Below are 20,827 nucleotides of genomic sequence, written 5' to 3' on the forward strand. Positions count from 1 at the left end.
AGGGTTAGCCAAGCGGCCTGTTTGGAATCGGCCCTTGTGAGCTCTGCTTCGGCCACCTCTGCTGGCTTTCTGGGGAGCCACAGCAAAGGTGTTTGGCGGCTTTGCAGCCTGTTCCTGTGCTTGCTCAGGCACAGACCTGGCCCTTCACTCTGCTCCTGCCCTCCCTGACCCTTCCCCAGTCCTGGCAGCATCACCCTGCCATCACCCCAGCACTGCTCCAGCTACCACAGGCTTTGCGGCTGCCAAATGCACTTTCTCCTGACTGCAGCCACTGTATTTTCTTAAACTTACATAGTTTATTATTTTAGTAGGCTTGATTACAATCTCAGTCTTATTTTCAGGTGAAACGGTGGATGTGCTGCAGTAACGCTGAAGGAATACCTGCCAGAATGTGCAGCATTTCTGCTCTTGCAGGACGGATAAAACATCTCCCCTGCTGCATACATGCAGTCTGGAGCCAGCAGGGATGGGGCCAGCAGCTCCAGAGGGTAAGGACGGGGCAGAAGCCAGCCAGAAGCCTGCAGTCCCAGCCCATACGGCTAATGATGCTGCTGCTTTGAGCCTGCACATCGTCAGGGCAAGGATCGAGCAGCCAACACAAGAGGCCACGTACGGGTTAGGAAAATTAATCCCAGTTTCAAAAGTCTCTCAGTCAAAGTGCTTAGTTATTAATGACTGCTCCCTGGCTCTGCAGCTCTGATGGAGGATATTGGGAAAATGTAAATATGGACTGAAATCTTAAATCGCTTCAATTTCTATGGAGGCAATACTCTGGAACGAGAAGCAAAATACCCACTAAAGCACCTAACAAAGGAAATCAAATTTCTGTATCAAAATCTGTCTAAAAAATTCAGTGATTTTCTTAGCAGCACAGAGGATGAGCAGCTTTGGAATGCTGGAGGAGCCCCACGCTGTATTTAATACAGGATGGCATTGGGAAAAGCTCTGGCTTGGACAGCAGCGGTGGCCTGTGGGGCCGTGGTTCCTGAGAGGCAAACAGCACACATAAACATCAGACATAAGAAGAATAATAGCAGATAAGAGTATTTGGTGATCTAGGGAGCAAATTGAGTTGACTGCTGTCCATGAGGCCACAAAGTTAAGGAGATGCTGTAAAGGAGTGTAAACTTACAGAAAAAATATTGTACGTGCAGATAAGGTTTTAAGTCAAGAGAAGACATCACAGGTTTCACACTTAATCTGCTTTTGCCCGTTTTTTGTTTGCCAGGTTAAGTGTGTGAGTCCCCTGTGTGGTTGATGAAGAAAGAAATGTCCATGAGTGTAATTCAGTGGTTGGGTGGATCGAACTGATTCCTCTCCAGAGCCTAAATTAGCTCTGTTTGTTGCAGGGCTCATTTTTCAGTGGGCTGCTGTCCCAGCCTGGCCTCGGCCCACCCCATGCCCCTGGCCCTGCCTGGCCATCTCAGCCTCTGTCTGTATGCATGGCCCTCATTTTAAAAGCAAGATCATTTCTATTATCCCCTGTTTTGCAGGCACGTTTAGGAGAAGGACATCCCTGCTCCGAGGTACACAAATACTGAGGGGTCACAACAAGGCTGGAGGAAAGTAACTTTGTGTTGTGGAGAGCTGACTGCAGTGCAGTGGGAGGCAGTGCCAAGATCCTGAAAAATCCAACCTATCTGGCACGTAAGTATGACCCACACGAATTCCTCCTTTTTCAGGGTGAGACTTCTCAAAACAATTTCAGTTTCTACATTTTGCACAATATTTAATCCCCCTCTTTTCCTTTATTATATTTTGTGCACACTTTGAACCCGTGGAACCACTCAAGCTCACATCCATACATCAGCTGTGTGACTCACTCTTCAAACATTACTTAACCCACAGAGATGAATATTGATTTTGCGTAACATATCTCTGGCAGAGAGTGTTATTTGCAGAAGTTTTTGTGTGAATTGGAAGAATCTGGGATACCCTTTGTAGACTTGTTTCATGCTTCAGTGTTTGACTCACGACTTTGTAATCTGGTATCATCTTCATGGCTTTATGTACCTCTCACCCGCCTACATCTCAGATTTATTTTCCTCCTACTCACCCTTTTGCTCACTACACTCCTCCCAGTGCTCCTCTAGCTAATCCCTTCATATCTTCTCCTCTGTTTCATTTCTTCCCTCTTCTTCCCTTGTTCCTGGTGCTTGGAGTGTCTGGCTGGTAGGATGCTGGGCCGAGGGTCCCACGTGGACTTTACAGCCAAGGGTGAAGCGCCATTTTGAGCTCCTTGAAAGACTCACAGTGAGTGCTTCCCTGAGTGTTTTGGTATATGGATTTTCGTAACTCTTATTTCCAATCCCACGCCAGAACTCTCTTGTAATGTTAAACCAAAGTAGCAAGACATCTCGATGGCTTTTGTCAGCCTTATGGATATACTTACAGAAGTGTGTAGGTTATAGTGGTTGTTATGACAGCTATCACCAGATATCCCTGTGATACGTACTCACAAAGTGCTTATTTCTATGTGCACAAAATGCTTGGGGTTGACAAAACCTGCTGTTATGAGGTTGTTTAGCGATGGCTCTTAGAAAAGGAGCGGGTGAGTAATCACTGAGGTCCATCTCCAATTAAGGCTCCTCAAGTACAGACTGTAGAGCCCCTTCCAGTCCCTAAAGGGGCTCCAGGAAAGCTGGGGGGGGGGACTCTTGATCAGGGAGGGGAGCCATAGGACCAGGGGGAAGGGTTTGACACTCCTCAGCCACCGTTGGGCATGATGGAGCCTGGCTGTCCTAGAGGGATGAGCTCCTGTGGTGGGGAGGAGAGAAGGAGCTTTGCTTTACCTATTAAAGTGCCTCTATCTCACCCCACCAGTTTTGGTGCTTTTACCCTTCTGGTTCTCCCCCATCCTGCTGCTGGGAGCAGGTGAGGGGCTGGGGGCTGCGCTGCCCACCGGGGTGACCCCCCAACTGCTCGCTCCCAGTGCAGCACGGCCAGAGCACTGTGTGCTGGCCCCGCTCCACCTTCATTCATACATATTTCTGCTGTAATCTCATTCCAGGCAGACACACAGGCTGCGTTTATGGCCAGTATTATCGATGATACACAAATGCACTTGCAGCTTGGGTTTAAGTTAGACAGTGTGGGAAAACAGACGGGAAATATTTCAGATCTTTTACACATCGTGGATCTCATGGTATGCATCCCGCTTTCCTCAGTCTGCAAATGAACTGTTTATAAAGATAATTCAACTAACGTACAGATGACTGATTAATTTTCGTGCTGCAGTCACACTAATGAAAATTCTATTGAAATACTTACAAGTTTCCTTTACATTCTCAAATATTATTGCTGCAGTGCTCATTGCTACGGTATTCCTGTGCTTTAAGATTCTTTGAGAAGTTCATTTAATAAATTGTGCTGTTGCAATTTTCTTTGGTTGAACGCACAGAAATACTTAAAAGCAATATGAAACTAAATGGAACCAAACAGCTCATTAAGCACTAATATCTAAATGCCTCAGCTTGAGCTGATGGGATTTATGCCATATCCTGCCAATCACCCCGTGGGGCTGGAGCCTAATCGCCCATCCCTTCCAGAGTGATGCTGTTATTTGCTGTGCCGAGGACCTGCCAGGGCCTCCAGGCAGCTTTCTGCAGCCGGACAACAGAGAAAGCAGATGACTTGCCCCTTACAAATCTTGGCTTTGCTATAGCCAGGAGGCAGCTAAACCCTCTGGCTGCACAAAAAAAAAATGCCAACTTAAGAATAACTGTGCTTCTTTTAACGTAGCATGTTTTATTCAAGAACAGGTATTTTTGCTGAAGGATTTTATCTGGGGACATTATTTGGAGGAAACCACAAAGGTCACTTTTTTTCCCAGATTTTCATAGCCCTACATTAATACACTTGAAACCTTGTTTAGGAAGAAGGTGTCCACACCTGGACAGGTTGAGTTTGTCAGTGTTGTGGCTGGTTTTGCTGGGAGAAAGGTGAGGGATAGTGCCTTCCTTGAGATTACCTGGGCTGCCCAAGCCCTAGCACCACTGGGAGGCAGGCAGGTAACAGCTCTGAGGGAAGAAATGACTATATGAGCCCTTCAGTTAAAAAAAAAGAATCCTTTTACTGTTTTCTTGGACTTGAGTAAAATTAGTTCCTGTTTACGCCAATGTGCAATGTGAGTGAAGTCCTCAGGCTTTCTCAGATCATTGACTTCTCTCCAGGCAGTAGCTAAATGTTCAAGTCCAAGAACTGCTCCAAGAGGTGTCGGTCTTGAATGGCCGAGATAGAAGATAGAGAAAAGGCTCATTTTGCAATGACGCAGGAAACCAAACATTAGAAACTGTAGAGAACACTAATAAAGATTAGCAGTTCTAGCTCAGGCTTTTCACCTGAAGACCTCCATGTGCCTTGGAAACTCCCCAGAGCCTCTGTTAATACTGTCTTAATTCATAGACACAAACTGAAGGCACAGAAATGGTGAAGGTCATTGCTCCTGTTGAGAGAGGGATATCAAACCTTTACAACAGGAAAAGGTGGCAGGGCTGAAATTTCTTGACATATCCCCTTGAAGTAGTTTGCATGTTATTAATTGTATGCTTCTCACATTTAAAGGGTCTAAAAGGTCATCTTTGGGGAATCCGCTGCTGCTCCTCCTGAAACTTGAGGCCTGATGAGATGGAGCTGTGGCTCTGACATGAGAATACAAAGACTGTGGAAAAGATTCATTTTGACTGACCTGCCTTGAATTCTAAAAAAGCAAATTCCTGAGGTCGTCTGAATTTGAGGTAAGGAAACTAATTCTCCTTCATAAAGATGACATTAAAAAAGTAGGGATAGCCGTAATAATGTATTGCATTATTAATATAAACTGACATACACTGGGAGGAGGGTTGGATTATCTAATTAGCCTTTCCTAGCTTCAACTTTAATGATTTTCCCCATCAGTCTATACATTTCTCACAGAAGAAGTAGCAATATATTCTGCATCTGCTAGTAGGCTGCCAGTGCTGACAAAGTGGGAAATGGCATTTCTAAAGGGTTAATTTAGTGCTCTTAACATGGAGAGTGTGTGTGTGCATGTGTGTGCAGAATCTCAGTGTGTCAGAGGCAGTCCTAAGCAGTTCATCAAAAGAGTGGATGGAAATGGCTGTAGTATTTCTAATGCCTGGATCTGTAACAGCTACAGCATAAGATGAGAAATCAGATAAGGGCACACAAGACTTTGCAGAGAATCCCAGCAGATAAATCAAGGCACACGTGACTCCCTGAATATTTACATGGACCTAACCTGGGCTTTTCATGGCAATAGTGGAGCTCGGAATGAGAACACCACCCAGTCTCACATGAGTGAGCAGCAGAGTCACCAGTGCTTGCAAAGGCCGATGTCATTGCCCTCGGGGCGGTGGGGAGATACCAATCCTTCAGCAGGTCCCTCTTTGCCTCCCGGCTCTTGACCAGGGCTTCCCTCCAGGTGCGTTGGCGGCAGTTTCAGTGCAGCTCCCCTGGCTCCATCACCGCCCTGCACATCGTGTCACTTTCTTGGCAGCATGGATGGAGCTGGCTTTATCAGCACGTGGGGTGCTGAGCGCGCGTGCTCTGTAATTACCAACCGCCGCGCTGCCTAAACGAGCTGGCGTGCTGCTACAGGCCACTCTGTCCTCAGCACCCTTACTCTTGGGGTGTCTGTCTGCAAGGGTCCCTCACAGCACCTCCTCGTTTGCTGCTAGCAATTAACCTAGCTGCCTGGTCGGAAGGGGCAGTCCTGCTATACAAAAGCTCTTACAATCAAGAATTTCAGTGGTTGCAAATAGGTTGTAAAAGCCAGTTGAATTGCTTTTGATAAGAAAAAAAATATCTGATACTAAAATGTATATGAATCTCTGAGTTCTGTCCATAGGATCTGAGATAACAGTACATGAGTGATTGCATTTAGCTTTCATTTTGGTGTACTTATAAAGTAGAACTTTTACACGTCCCTCTCCTTTGTGGTTTGCCCTTGATGCTATTTTATTTTAACAAAATGAAAGAGGCAAGGAAGACAAAGCAGATACATAAGGCGTGGAAGAGAGAGCTTTTTCTCTAGGCTAACATGTTGTTTGGCTCCTGGGCTTTGGTAAGTAGATTGCACAGCAAACGCCCTCGGGTTTTTTGCTGCTACCACCAGGCAGACCAAGGGACAAGGCCGCCGTGTGCTGCAGTGATTTTCCATCCCGCAGGCTCGGGTGTCTGTCCTAGAGCAGGTCCTGAGCACGAGCAACAGTGTGGGCTTGGCTCCTGCCCTGACCTGGGGCTGGGAGATGGGCTGTGATGGACACCCAGGCCCCTCAGGCTGTCTGAGCAGTACAGGTGCCTGTGTGAGAGGGGTGTTCCTGCCGTACACTGGGCCTACGACAAACACACGACTGGGGAGAAGGGTGACAGTTCCACTGAAGTCAGCAGAGCAGTGGTGGTTTGTACCAGTTGCTGATTTGGCCCATGATGTCACTCTTTTGCATATGTCAAAATTTTGCATATTTTTTTTACCGTAGCAAAAGCCATGCTTCTGCTTCTAAAACCTCCCAGGAGCAGGAGAAGGGTTTGTCACAACTTGGATAAACCTCCCCAAAGCTACTGTGCTGCCACCTCGCACTTAGAATGGGAGAACCCTCCGGAGACAGTAGGAGAAGTGATTGCCATCTGCAAGACAGACACTGATTTGGAAACCCAAAGTACAGGGCGAGATCTCCACCCTAAAGCAAGTGATATGCATGCCTGGGTTGGAATTCCGATGGGATGGGACGGGTGGGGTGGTTTTGCTGGTTGCTCTTTGGGACAGTAGTGACAGAGAAGAGGTCATTTGGATGGGTTGTGCTCCCTCCCAGAGCTTCCCAGCAATGCAACCTCCTACCACTGGTCAAGTTCAAACAGTGCAAATTTCCTCATGGATAATTCTGCAGAAAATGAGCACTACAGACAATGACCTGGAAACTTGTGTCAGACCTAAATCCCCGCGTCCCTCTTCCCATGGGCAGGGCTTCACAACTGGAGCTGACCTCTCTCTTCCTTCCTTCCTCAGAGCTTGGTTGCTTTTGGCTGTATAAATGTTGTTTATTGTTGAATTCCCAACAGTGAAAGGCAGCTTTCACTGCAGATCACTGGTGTGTGGTGTCCCAGGTGTTGCAGACCAGCCCCAGCATGGGGAGGGGGGGAACTATTGCTCAGCTTTTCTGCGTTGGCAGAAACACTGCTCAGGGACATTGAGGAAAGCTGGAATTGCCCAAGTCTTGCTATCGCTGGTAATCAGACATGAGATGCCTAAAAACAGTGTGCTGGGGGTTAGTGAGCATAGAAAACATTGGCTCTGGATTCTCCCTGCGAGAATGGCAGCCAAAAATATCATTGCTGTGTCCCAGGCTTGGAATCCTACCCTCAGCAAGCACATTTCAGGCTTATACAGAGTGTACCACCATACCCATGTGTCAGCGCGGCATTGCGCCAGTTCTCAAGGTGGTACACCAGCTTTAATAGGACATATGTGCTAAGAAAAGACAGATTTAGTAGGACAGCCTTCCTAATGCTGTGAGTACCAAATCTTCAGCCAAAAGTCCCTGTTACAGAAAGCTGCAGGCCTGCTGACATGGGATCCTGCTTGTCAACGCTCTTATTCCCAAGTAGCCAACCTATAACGGGCTGGGAGGGGGTTAAAGAGCTTGTGCTAGAGCAAAAAGGAAAAAAAAAAAAAAAAAAAAAAAAAACAGGTCCAGCATCTCCCAGTTTAAGTCCTGTTCATCCACAAAGCAGCAGCAGACACCAGCCAAGCTAAAAAAAAAAAAAAAAAAAAAAAAAAAAAAAAGAAAAAAAGGAGGATAGGGGGATTAGAAAGGCAGGTGGCCTACAAAATCTATTAATAGTAAAACAAGGGGCAACAGAACATGGCTGCTTAAAATCATAGCCTTGGGGCACAGCCTGCTAAGGCATGGCAATGGCACATTATGAGTTTGGGGCAGGATTTATCACAGCAGCTGAATAACTATCTCCCTATATGCAAGTTATGCATTTGCCATAAAATGCAGGAGACCAGCAGAGTTTTTAAACAAGTACTGGCTTGAGCATGATGTATTTTCAGTCTTTAACTGTATGCTTGCCCCCAGGACCTCATCTAGATACATGCTGAACATAATGTTTTCTGTCGTGTGTGACTTGGCTATTAAAATTGGCAAGAGCAGGGTCGCCATTTCTCAGTGGTTGATCATAATGAATGGGTTGCCTGCCCCTGTGCTGCACGCCCATGAAAAATCAAAGGGAATTGATAAGGAAAAAGCCCTGCTGTTCCTACGGAAGGTGGAGCTGGCCTGTTAGTGGGTGCGTGACAGTCGTTGACAGAATTTCCACCTGTTCTCTTTGGAAGGTGCACCAGCCAGTGTAGCTGGGCAGAAGTGATGGACATGGACAGTCGTGAGGGTGTCCTCTGCCGCAGGTCCTTCCTTACATGGGGATAGATGCATCTTCCTGCCTGCAGCAGACACTGGAAGAGTTGGGGGCCTGTCTGCTGAGCTGCTTCTTTCACCTGTTTTCTAAATCAGGCTATGGATCTTCTGCAGCTAAAAATGTAGAAACGAGCTGTCTGGTCTAGGAGTAGAAAAGCCTTTCATGTGGAAATTCAAAAAGGGAGATAAATGAGCATCAGGCTGACTACTAGAAGGGCAAGAGCATCAAACAACATCTTCTGGTCTTTTTTTCAGTCTTATCACACATTCAGGATGATAATTGAGCACACAATTTATGACACTGTCCATATGTGACACTTTACAGAGAAATAACTGTTTCAGAATTTAAAACATGAATCCTTCCATCGGCTGTTGGACAGATGAGAGAAGAGGAGCCTCTTCTTATTTTGATGTAAATCAAGACCCAAGCCAGCACTGCTTAGAACCAAAAATGCTGGAATGGATTCTTTTAAAGGTCACTCCAAAGGTCACAGAGTGACCCATCATGCTGGGACTGAATACCTTTATAGATGAGAGAGAGAGACCTTCCCAATCGAAGAACTACACAGAACTACGAAAGCTGGTAGAAAAGGTAATTAAAAGAAGAGTTCAGAAGGGCAGACTGCGTGCGGGCAGGGTGACTGTTGACTAAAGCAAGGATTCACTTAGAGTGGCAACAAACGGAATGGCTCTTTGTGGAGAGCAGCGGCGGGTGACAGCGGTCTCACCAGGCTAGAAAGGGCTCCACCTGGGAACCACCCTCCATCAGGTCCAGCTTTGGAGTCAAGTTGGCAGAAGTGGTGACATCAGTAGACACCTGGACAAATGTGGAATGGCAGGAAAGAGTGAACACCGTTTGGAGGGGAATTTGCCTCCCTGTGTCTGCTGTGTCACTCTGAAAAAGTTACCGAGCGTGTGGAGAGCAGCGATCTACCTGACGGAGCCGGGGTTTAGGAGAACTTTCCAGATACTGCCAGGTGAAAAAGGAGGCTCCTTCCGTGGGCCAATAATCAATTATGGAATAAAAGGCAAAAGATGATCAGTTTTTGCCATGCAGAAAGATGACAAGCAGAGTTTCGAGGGGATCTGTGCTGCAACCCGACACTAGGTACACTTGTAAATGGTTTGTTCAAGACCATGAAGGGGAAGTTTTACTGGCGATTATTAAATTATTAAAGATAATTAAAAAAAAAAAGCCAGCTGGGAAGAGTTGCACAATAATTTCATGCTACTGAATGAGTGGGCAGTAGCACAGCAAGATGACATTTAATATGGATAAATGCAGAGTAACACAGAGCCAGCCCCAGTACAAAAGCTCAGTGCTGTGCTCTGCCCTACTTACCCAGGTTCCTAACCTTGCTGTGGGTAGGTTATGGAGACATCCACTAACACCCTGGAGCTGTCAAACCACCCCAAGGCAGCCCTCCCGAGCAGGCAGCTTCAGAATTACTAGGAAGAAAACAGCAAGCTGAACAGAGCACACTAAAATGGTACCGTATAAATCCTTTCAGTGCCCTCACCTCACTCTTCCGCTTCCAAAATCCTGGAAACTAAAGCCCAGAACAGAGGTAACAGACTGAGAAGGTGTGAGAGGGCCACGGGGATGAAGAAAGGTTAAGAAAAGCTTGTACACTTGTAGGGACGAGGTGTGTTATAGGTCTACAGCCCAGAAGGGAGCTGAGAGAGGGGGTTATGAGCCAGAAAAAGCATCAATCTCAGGAGAAGCTGAACAGCTGATGATTGTTCCCTATTAACTATAATATAAGAAACAGGAGAAATAAAATTTAATAGTTAAAATTGTAGAGAAGCAAACAGAAGGAAGTAATTTTTCATACAATATGTTGGAATTTGTTATTCCAGGGTAATGCCAAAAATTTACATAGGTTCAAAAAAGGATTTTGAGAGAGAAGAAAAACATAGCAAAGCTTACAAAATCCAAAGGCCTGGACTGTGGCTCAGGAAGCCTTTGAGCTGCCAGCTGCTGGGAGCTGGGAGGTCTCACAGCAGAAGTGTCACTGCCTCCTTGCCTTGTTTGCTGCTGCCACAGGCTGAGACAAGTCTCCAACTAGACGAGCCTGAGCGTTAATTACAGCACTCTTACGTGTTCGAGGGGTTTGTTCCTTGGGAGGGCTGACCAGCACCTGGAGCACTGGTGAGGAGAGCTCACGGTGAGGGCCATGGGGCTGGGGCGAGGATCCTAAAGGGACAGTGGCCCCGAGGGGTGGCACGTGGTGTGTCACCTGCCCTGGGTGGTGTGACAGGAGAGACGGCGTTGCTCGTGGGTGCCACAGAGATGAGAGGCTGCGGCCCTGAGTCAGGCAGCGCTACAGTCGGTGTCGGGTATGACTCACTGGAAGGCACTGTATTTCTCAGGGAATCTGTTAAAAGGTTCTGTGTGAAGTCTCTCCTCAGATCTCACCTCTCGGTCTGTTGGATGCTCTCCCTCACCTCCCACCTACCTGTGCTGGGGGGTGTCACGTGGAGATCACACTCACGCGTTGCCGAGTGAGCCTGACAGGACGTGTACATTTGAGAAACTTTATTTTTCATCACTTTTCCATAAAGGTTTCAGATTTCTTTTTATTTTTTTCCCCCCTTTTTTCTTTTTTCTCCCCAGGGATGTCTGCCTGAGATTATCAGCACCACAGTCATCGGAACAAAACCAAGGTTTATTAAACCCAGACAGAACATGAAATCCAAGAGAGAGAATCAGTTTGCATAACAAATCTCATGAGATTTGCATTTCCCATAAACTAAGCAAGGTAAGACATTCTCAGCTCAAGTGCCAAGAGAGAAGAAAAGCCTCTGCGCAGCGATGGCAGTTCTGTGTCTCGCATCAGCTTGGGGCCTTCTGCCAGCAGGACGCTGCTCTCTGGGGACGGGTGTCCTCCCTTCACCCAAACTATTAAGTTACTCTGCTGACTGGAAAGCTGACGTGCCAGGAGAGACAGTAAACCGTAAGGGTTTCCCGGATTGTCCAAAAAACAGGCCCCTGGCTATGTCAGAAGTCTTTAAGAATAATTAGCAGTCACTTTTCAAAGCCTTTGTGACACTATACCTCACAGATCAGGTCACACAATTCTATTAGGATTCTTTTTAAAATATCCCAAAAATGTGGGTGTTTTTTTTTTTCGTTTTCTGTAAACTATGAATTACTGGTAGAAACACAGAAAATGAAGCAGATCAACTCACTTCTCCTGAATACCCCTACATTCCCTATGAGCAAAGTAAATTGACGTGAAACTTACAAAGTTTCTTTGGCCATTGAAGAAAGTTAATCAACAAGAGAAGAAACAGCTTGAAAAATGAGTGCTTTATTTATGAACTAAAAACAAACGGAAGAAAGATACAATGTTTGATCTTAGGTGATTTGTGGTAGATTTTGTTTAGTATTTATTTAAAAACTGTGATTGTCATAGCATTGTCAATATGCCACAGGAGCATAAATATTAGCTCAGAAGCAGAACAATTTCGTAAAGAAATGCCTGACAAATGTAATTGTCAATGTTTATAGTGATTTTCTCCTGGTAGTTTCTCGGGAAAACAGTTTTTTCCAGTAAATCTGAATGTTCTCTGCTTTGTTTTCCTTAGGTTTGTGGTTAATCCATCTTCTTGTCAGCCCTGAAGAAGCTCCTGGTACATGGCAGTTCTCCTGTCAGGAGGGAGCCCCAGCCCCGGCGGGACGCTGCCGTGTGTCAGACCACACCAGGTCTGTGCCCGATTTCCCAGCACGGTTGCGGCTGTTTGTTGGTCTAACGTGGTGATCTAATTAGATATTAGAGGTGATCTAATGGCTTGCTGCTGCTTGAGACGTGGGTCCTTCTTTTCTCCCCCTGCACTGTCCCCAGCTACGTGCTTCTGCTGCGGCTCCTTTGGGACGGTGGCGCTCATCAACGTCGTGCTGCATCTTGGGTGGAGAAGGGCAATGATTTGTCTTGCTTTGGCAGTTGTTTTGATTATTTTGCATTAGCGCTGAGGTGAGGTAGGAAGTTCTGAAAGCAGGTCTCTATGTATAATGTATCAGCACTCTCTGCCTGTTTGACAGACATCCAAAAAAGCACAAAACCACAGGGAAGTTACCCCACGGTCCATCCCTGCTGAAGGAGGGGCGAGCATCTTGCTCATGCCTCAAATATTATATTGTTACTGGAAACCAAATATCAATTAACCTGGCCAGAAGCTGGGTCAGGCTTCCTGCCACGGGAGACAGTTAGAAAAATTCCACTGACGTAGGGAGGCTGAAGGCTGGCACAGAAGGGAGGTGAATCCACCTCTGTGTTTAGCAGATAACACTAATGACAGGGATTGACTTAACAAGTGGCCACTCTGAAGCCACTTTTACTGGTTTATATCGCCTAAACAGTTTATGCCATCTAAAGCTATTTCTTGCTTTCATGCTCTCTGCTGATGACAGACGGCTGAAGGAAATTCTAACGCGGGGTTTTTAGCTGGTTGACACACAGTGTTACCCTCCTCAGAGGACACTCGGTCCACTCCCAACAACCAGAAGGTTTCTCTCCTATGAGGTGCTTCCCTGGGTGTTTTCACCACGCTGTACCACAGGACTTTGAAAAAGGGTCTTTTGATGTAGGCCAGGGGATTACTCTTTCATCCTCATACAGTAATGAAATCAGAAAACAACAGAATTGAGAAAATAACTGAGTAATAAAATATTAAAAGCTACTTATGTATTGTAGGAGTTGGTTTCAACTTGGTTTATAGCTTCAATGAATTTTCTATGACATTTTCAATAATACACTACAAAATACTAGCATGTTTTTAAATAGATATCTTTTTTAAATAGTTAATCTTTTACGTTCAGAGCCAGTTTTCTGTGTTCAGCCCCTAGACATTTTAATAACACTTTAGGAAAGATATGTACTGAAAATACAGACGCAATGTTGTCATTCAAATCTAAACCTGATAAAATATTAAAATTTCTTATGAAATCTTTCCAGAAAAAGGAAAGCTTTACAGTGAGAAAAGCCTTTTTTTTATTAGCAAAAGATTGTTCAGTAACAACATTAAATATTGAACTATGTTGAAGTGTGTCTGTAAACAGCTTTCTTTCGGCTCAGTTGATGTAGATTTATTTTCTCCTCTGTGGAAATAGAATAATGAAATTCTATTTTAAACCAGGGACTGAAAAGACAGTAGGATGATAAAATCTGTAACTTTCCATTACTACTTTTACGATTTGTTAAGCTCAGTGGAACCAGCGATACGCTGCGAATAGAACATTTTTTTCAATCCCCTTTGAAATCGTTAAAGTGCAATAATCACTTAAAAGACACGGGAGTGACAAAAAGCAACATTTAGTGAGTACCCCGAGAGGTGGCCTTGGCTGGGTGAATGTTAGCCACTGTTGTGGGCCACAGCATGTAAAGCCATCCGAGCCGAGGGAGGGAGGGTGGGCACACCGTGTGCCCTATTTTCAGGGCAGCCTGGCTGTGTTCTGCCTCTAACGAGGCTGGGTCATCAATCAGTCCCGCGGCCGGCGCTCAATACCTCCAGCCTAACAATGCCCATTTAAAAATAGCCCCATTGCTCATGTAATTAACGGGGTGCCTTTCCCCTGGGTGTACCCTGGGCACTGCACGGGGCTGCCCGGTGCAGAGCAACTTCAACTAATTTTTTGTCCTGGCCTGTGTCAGGAACAGTGTGGCCAGCAGGGGTGGGCCAGTGATGGTCACCCTGGACAGGGCACTGGGGAGGGCCCATCTTGAGAGCTGTGTCCAGTTTTGGGCCCCTCACACCAGGAAAGATATTGAGGGGCTGGAGCGTGTCCAGAGAAGGGCAACGGAGCTGGAGAGGGGTCTGGAGCACAAGGAGAGGGATCTGGAGAATTTCTGAGGAGTGACTGAGGGAGCTGGGAGTGTTCAGCCTGGAGAAAAGGAGGCTGAGAAGAGACCTTCTCGCTCTCTCCAACTCCCTGAAAGGAGGGTGTACCCAGGGGGAGTCGGTCTCTTCTCCCAAGGAACAGGCGATGGAACAAGAGGAAATGACCTCAAGTTGCACCAGGGGAGGTTTAGGATGGATATTGGGAAAAATTTCTTCATGGAAAGGGTTATGAAGCCTTGGAAGAGGCTGCCCAGGGCAGTGGTGGAGTCGCCACCCCTGCAGGTATTTAAAAGCCAGGCAGACATGGTGCTGAGGGACATGGGTTAGTGGTGGGTTTGGCAGTGTCAGGTTCATGGTTGGCCTCGGTGATCTGAAAGGTGCCTTCCAACCTGGACCGTTCTGTGATTCCATGATCCTATCTCCTGCAGGAGAAGCCGTCGGATCCCTCTCCCCGCCAGGCCCATGGCAGTCAGTGGAGCTCGGGGGGCTGCAGCCCGGGACACCGTGTCTGCACACAGGTACCTGCTGACTCTTGCTGGGACTCCTGTGCTGTCAGTGCTGATCCCACCCAGCTGCTGGAAGCTGTCGCTGTGTGTTCCCAGCTCCCAGGAAAGGGCAGAGCCTGGCGCTGTGGCTCCCGTGCTGCGGTTTGGTAAGCCCTGAGCATCCCTCTGCTTTCCTAAAGAGCATTTTCTGCTTAGGTTGTGGCTCTATTAATCTGTGCAAGCCAATTTTATAAAACCCAAACCATCTGTATTTGTGAAGATCATGGTTTATTTAGATTTCCTTTGTGTCTGCTGTCAGTGGATGATTAAAAGTACTAGGGATTTGCAGTGTAAAGTCTATATATTGGCATGTTACAGTGACCTTCTAAGTAGCGTCTCCCAGTGTTTGAGTAGCAGCTGGTACAGTTAAGTCCAGCAGGAAAACAAACAGTGGCTGCAAATAATGGAAATAGCTGAGCTTTTGCAGGGAATAATGACTGTAAGTAGTGGAAAAAGCAAAGGTTTTGCAGTTTCAGCCTATTCACTAGGCTTTGTTTTATTTGTAATTACTGAAGTTTTCTTGTTAAATACACAGCAACGTGTGGTTAACATTTTTGCATGGAGTGTGCGTGGTATTTCTAGGAAAATGATGAAACAGTCACTAAAAATCTGTCCAGACAAGGTTGTTGAGGGCCCCAAAGAGGACGTGATGCTTGGCTTTCCTTCCGTGTGTTCTTACGGAAAGGCTGGAAGCGAAGGCTGGCTGAGGTGGGGGAAGGTGGTCCCGCAGAGGTGGGGTGGTGGCCATGGCTCCCTGCAGAGAGGAGCTGCTGTGCAGAGCTGACCCAGGTGGCCAGGAAACGCAGGGAGATGATGGCTCTCTTCTAAGGGGCAGGCTGCAGTGTCCCCAACGTGCCAACGCAGCGTCACACGCACTGGGGAAGCTCAAGCCAGAGGAAACGAGCTCTGCCTTCACACTTGGGGCACTTCTGCTTCAGCACGAGCCCTTACAGCAACGCAGCCTCCTGAAATGTGGAAATTTAAGGGATTATTTACATATGACACCGGTGTCGACATTGGGGTGTGCTGGGGTGCTGACACACATTTCTAGGTATGCTGGCTGGCAGTGCCAGACGACTGGCAGAGCTTGGAGCGCTCCTTTAGTTCTTTTTCCGTTGTTCCTTAGTGAACCTGACCGGGTTACTAATGGGAGGTGTGTTGTTTTAACTGCTTTTAACATGCAATTGACACAGAACGGTTTGTGAAGCGTTTCCAAGTTAATGTAAAAAAAATATTAATCTTAGGGGCCCTGCCGTAGCAAAGAAATACAGCGAGTGCTTCATCGTAAGCACACGCTTAAATCCATTCTGTTTTAGCAAAGCACGTAAGCGTTTGGCTGAACGGTGGCCAAGCAGTTTTGGCAGCCGTTCAGTTCTGAGGGCAGGGTTCTCTGCCAGTTTCCTTGGTGCCTGCTGATGTGGCACCCTCTGCACCACCAGGAATGACCATTGTCCCGTGGGTGGGCAGCCGTGGAGGGGCTCACACTCTGCTCTTCCCTGCCCCACGGGCACTAGATGGGTTGCAGCTTTGCTTGTTGGAAGTTGAGTTCAAATACTCAATACTCTGTACTCAAACTTCAGCATGTTAAAGGAAAACGCCTTCTTAAACGCCTTCTTAAACCCAGGCTACCTGTGCCAGAGGGGCTGTCCCCACCTGCAGTGGGGCACCCGTGAGGTGGGTGCTGTTACTGGAGCTCACTGCCCGGCGCCTCTTACCCTCGACAGAGAGAAAGAGGCACTTCCATGGTAACACTCATTTGACATTTTTCAGATGTCTGCTTCAGGATGATGAGAGGAATTGCATTTCAAAAGCTCCTGTTCCTCTCTGTTGGGGATGAAAGGGCCCCAGAGCGACTAGGTCAGATGGATTTCATCCCCAGGTCCACAACAGTAGAACTGTAGAAACAAACAGCAATAAAACACAGAGCTGAATTTTTTATTAGGAAAAAATTCTTCACAGAAAGATTTATCAAGCCTTGGAAGAGGCTGCCCAGGGCAGTGGTGGAGTCACCATCCCTGGAGGGATTTAAAAGCCGGGCAGATGTGGTGCTGAGGGACATGGGTTAGAGTTGGACTTGGCAGCGCTGGGTTAAGGGTTGGACTCGATGATCTGAAAGGTCTTTTCCAACCCAAATGATTCTGTGATTCTAAAGGGATTGAGAAAGTAAAATCTGCTTAACTCATTAAATCTGATACAGCTATTTGAAAATCACAGAACATGTCATGAACCTCCCATAAAGGTTTACTCATTAATAAAGAACCTAAAAGCTAAAGTTTATTTTAATTGTAATTATTTTAAATGTTATGATTGTAATTGGAAATAATTTGCTTCACGCACAATGGGGCTGTGAGCAGAGGAGTTCATAGCTCATAGACCCTGACATCAAACATCATTGATTCTTTGGGGGGAAAAATGACCTGGGAAAGGGATAAGACCAATATTATTACAAAAGCTAGAGTGTTGTATTTCAGTCTGAGCTAAAGATGAAACATATATATATATATATATATATCTAAATGAATGCTGATGGTGCAATGCAGAGAAGTATATTACAAAACTTATGTTCAGAGCACACAGAAAATGTAATTGAAAGAGGGAGCAGGGAGCAAGTGTGTTCTTGGCAAATGAGCATTTCTGCTCTCTCCCCTCTTAATCTTTCACACACATTCTGAAGAAGAGATTTAAAATACCTGCTTGAGGTTTGGAGGAGCTCTAGTGTACGTTGGGATGGCCTGAGTTCCATCAGTAGGATTTCAAGAATATATTGAACCCAAAGTGGGAAGTTTCCCTGTTTACCAGCTAATTGTTACCTTGATTTTCCCGTGGTTTACATTGGTACCTAATAAAGACATAAAATGCTATTTATTTTCTCTGTCTGTTCAGCAGACCCCGTCTGTCACCCAACAGTGGATGCTGGATTGCAAGGAAGCACCCTGCTAATTGAAACTTGTCCAGAAGCTGGTGGTTCTCATCCTTCTCACTAAAAGACTTTTTTTTTTTTCGTGAAATATGGTCTATCATTTGGCATTGAGAAGCAGAAAAAAAATCCCTGTTGTACTTGGAGGATGTTTGAGCATTTACACTGGAATACCAATGGGAAAAGGGACACATTAACAATAACAATTTCCTGAGCAAATCTCCTCCAAAGAGAACTGATTGGAGGCTAAAAATGGGCAAGTGCTCAGGTATTTTTATGACTTTTATTTGCCATATGAGAGAATGAAAAGCCCTTGGACTGTGGGTCTGTGCAGGAAAGCGGATGAAGTGTTTTCCTTTTTTCTATGCTTAATGGCATTATTGGGCTATTTAGCATGAGCACAAGAATGTTAAAGGGCTGAATTATTGGTATGAGTCTGTGTCGCCCGCCCGGGGTACCCGGCTGCTGGAGGGCACTGCCGAGGAAGCGGTCAGAGAGATTCAGAACAGGATTATGTGTTTATATGAATGGGAGAAGCGTCTGCGGGCACGCGGAGAGGGTGGAGGAATTAGGAGTAATCACCGCACGCTAATCACCAGCTGGGCAGGGGAGGAAGCCCCTCACCGCCTCCTTGGCACCGCGTGGCACTTTTGGTTGGGGACAGTGCTGAAGGGACAAAAGAATCATCAATTCCCCGTCACTCTCCGAGGCCAGACGCCTGCTCCGGACTGGGAATGCCTCCCGTCACACCACGCAGCATATGCCCACCACAGCTCCTCAGCCTCACCGCTCCCGACTGCGTCCCGTCCCACCCAGCTGCGTGAAGCTTAATCTTTAATTGAGGATTGCCATCCATCATATATATTTAATCTGATTTCTCTCTGCAAATTTTAAATAATTAACGGGCCTTTGTTATATAAGGAAGGCTGTTATAAATCATGGGGGCTGCACCTAGAGATTTTTGATGGTAGCATGCTCAAATGAATTCCGTCTCTCCGGGGCAATCTGTTTCTCTAAACACCATTCTGGAGAGGAATGATGCGTGGAAGAGTCATGAGGAAATGAAGGAGTGATCTCCGTCCCGGCTGAGATGCTGCAGCTTTGCGATGTGCCGAGGCTGATGGGTGAGAGGCAGAGAGTGCTGATTTTCTGCTCTGTCATCAGAGCTCCTCTCCTTCCACGTCCGTGCAGATATTTTCCCTCTGGGGGAACCTGTTGATGGGAGCACTGTCTGGTGCTGCAGAGCCAGCCCTGGGGATGCTGCACTGGGAAGGGAGAGCCATTGCTGGGGGTTCAGAGCCCGCAGACGGCCCGGCAGCACATAGGTGCCTAGAGCTCACCCTTTGGGATCACACCTTGCAGAAAGGATCCAGATCCAGAGGTTTCCGTGCATCACCAGCTTCACAGAGTTTGGATTACAGTCCGGTCACAGTCGTTGAATCACAGCCACCTACTTCCTTTTCACTCTACACTTCAGAAACAGGAATGTTCCCAATAGTTTCCAGTTACAGCCACTGGTCTCGGCTGCTGATACCTAGGGATACAGGCTTGAGACGAGTTTATGAAACTGACTACAGAAAAGAAGTACTTTAAGGACTCCTGAAGTCATAGAGTTTGAGATATCCAAGTATCTCCTGAATTTCCTGGGTGATTTGGACTCAGTTTACCTGGTCAGACCCCAGATGGAAAGACCATTGAAGAAGTGGGCTTTTGAGAAAGCCTGAAGTGAGTTGTGCTCCTGCTGAGAGCTCCAGAGGTGCAATGGGAAGAGTTAAAGCAAGAGAGGTAACTGGAGAGAAAGGCCCTTGGGGAGGGATGACGGGAGAATCCTGACCTTGCTGGCATCCAGGGGATGGGAGGTGGTGGAGGAAGGGGGACAGGAGGGCTCAGGGCACGGTGCTGAGGAAGACCCTGCCCAGCCATGCCCTCTGTTATTGACATCACAGCGAGTTTATGAGCAGGAGACACTCGAGTACAAAGGCTAATGCCCTCCTGAGCTGTACTTTAGCAGCTTGCCGTGTTCCCTCTGCGCTCTGCTGGCCGGGCAGAGGTCGGATCCTCCCTTCCCCAGGAAAAGCTGTCCTAAAGGCTGGGAGAAAACCTCTCCGGCTGACGGGCTGCTGGTGGATGCTCTCCAGAGCAGGGATCTCCCGTTTCCCTCCCCCTGGGCCCCGAGGAGCAGAGCACAGGTGTAAGGTGATCTCGGGACAGGCGGAGGGTGCTCGTAGGAAGCTCCTCGAGTGATGGGGTTTTTGTTAGTGGCCAATTTACCCTTTGCTGTAAAACGCAACGAGGGGAAAACAGTTACCGGGCTGTCATAACGGTGTCTTTCCCTTCCTGACAGGCCAGTTCCAGGGGCCGCTGTCCCCCGCTTATGTGTCCCACTCCTCCTCCTGCAGGTCCCGTTTGCTGGACAGGAGCCACGGGCGGCAGGGGATGAGGGAGTTTCTGCTGCAGCTCGGAGCCCCGTGCCCCCCACAACCACCGCTGGTCCCCCCGAGCCCCCAGAATAGCCCTGCTCCAGGCAGCAAGGCCAAGCCATTGGGGGCTGCTGCCCGGAGAGCCCCGTTTTGGGGTGCAGCAGCAGATTTTCCCCCCGTCACTGGCCCTGCTTGGCTTTACGAACACGTTGCCTTCGTACAAGTAAACACGGTAGAGATCGGTTGTTGCCCCGTGGAGGCATAAACGGGTTTGAGAACAGCTTTCAGGCAATCTATCGCTCATTAGCCTCTGCTCCAGCTCTGTCCTGCTGCCAACAGATAGCAGACAGATAACCAAGGGGAGATTAGCGCGGGGGGGAGCGGGGAGGGCCGCCAATTAGGGAAGGAGCAGAAATGAAGTAAAGGGAGTCATTTGGACTCGGCTCGGGTTTGCCCAGAAGTAACCCCCGAGCTTTCCTTCCCTTTCTTACCAAAAAGGCCGGGCGCGGAGCGGTGTCAGCGCTGCCGGGGCCACCCGCGGGCAGCTCTCGCCTTTACCGCCGCCCCCCGGGGCTTCTCCCCGCGCCGGACCCGCACCCCCGGCGGGGGGGCCGAGCTCGGCGGCGCCCGCAGCACCGGCACCGCGGGGCCGAGGTGCGGATCCCCCCGGGACCTCCCCGCTGCAGC

The 20,827-nt window shown here is 47.6% G+C and overlaps 2 long non-coding RNA genes across 2 annotated transcripts; one reads left to right on the forward strand and one right to left on the reverse strand.

Moving 5' to 3' along the window:
- Positions 1-367: 367 nt before the first annotated feature.
- Positions 368-11,162, forward strand: LOC106886652. The gene is made up of 4 exons (XR_001411705.1): positions 368-488; positions 1,494-1,647; positions 4,564-4,736; positions 11,035-11,162. It is a non-coding gene; the product is annotated as an uncharacterized LOC106886652 (long non-coding RNA).
- A 4,188-nt stretch (positions 11,163-15,350) lies between these two features.
- LOC106886658 lies at positions 15,351-19,955 on the reverse strand. Its single transcript, XR_001411717.1, has 3 exons — positions 17,494-19,955; positions 16,519-16,698; positions 15,351-15,768 (listed from the first exon to the last, which is right to left on the reverse strand). It is a non-coding gene; the product is annotated as an uncharacterized LOC106886658 (long non-coding RNA).
- Between the last annotated feature and the right edge of the window lie 872 nt (positions 19,956-20,827).

The sequence above is a fragment of the Calidris pugnax genome, unplaced genomic scaffold (genome assembly GCF_001431845.1).
Source record: "Calidris pugnax isolate Ruff unplaced genomic scaffold, ASM143184v1 scaffold79, whole genome shotgun sequence".
NCBI lineage: Eukaryota > Metazoa > Chordata > Aves > Charadriiformes > Scolopacidae > Calidris > Calidris pugnax.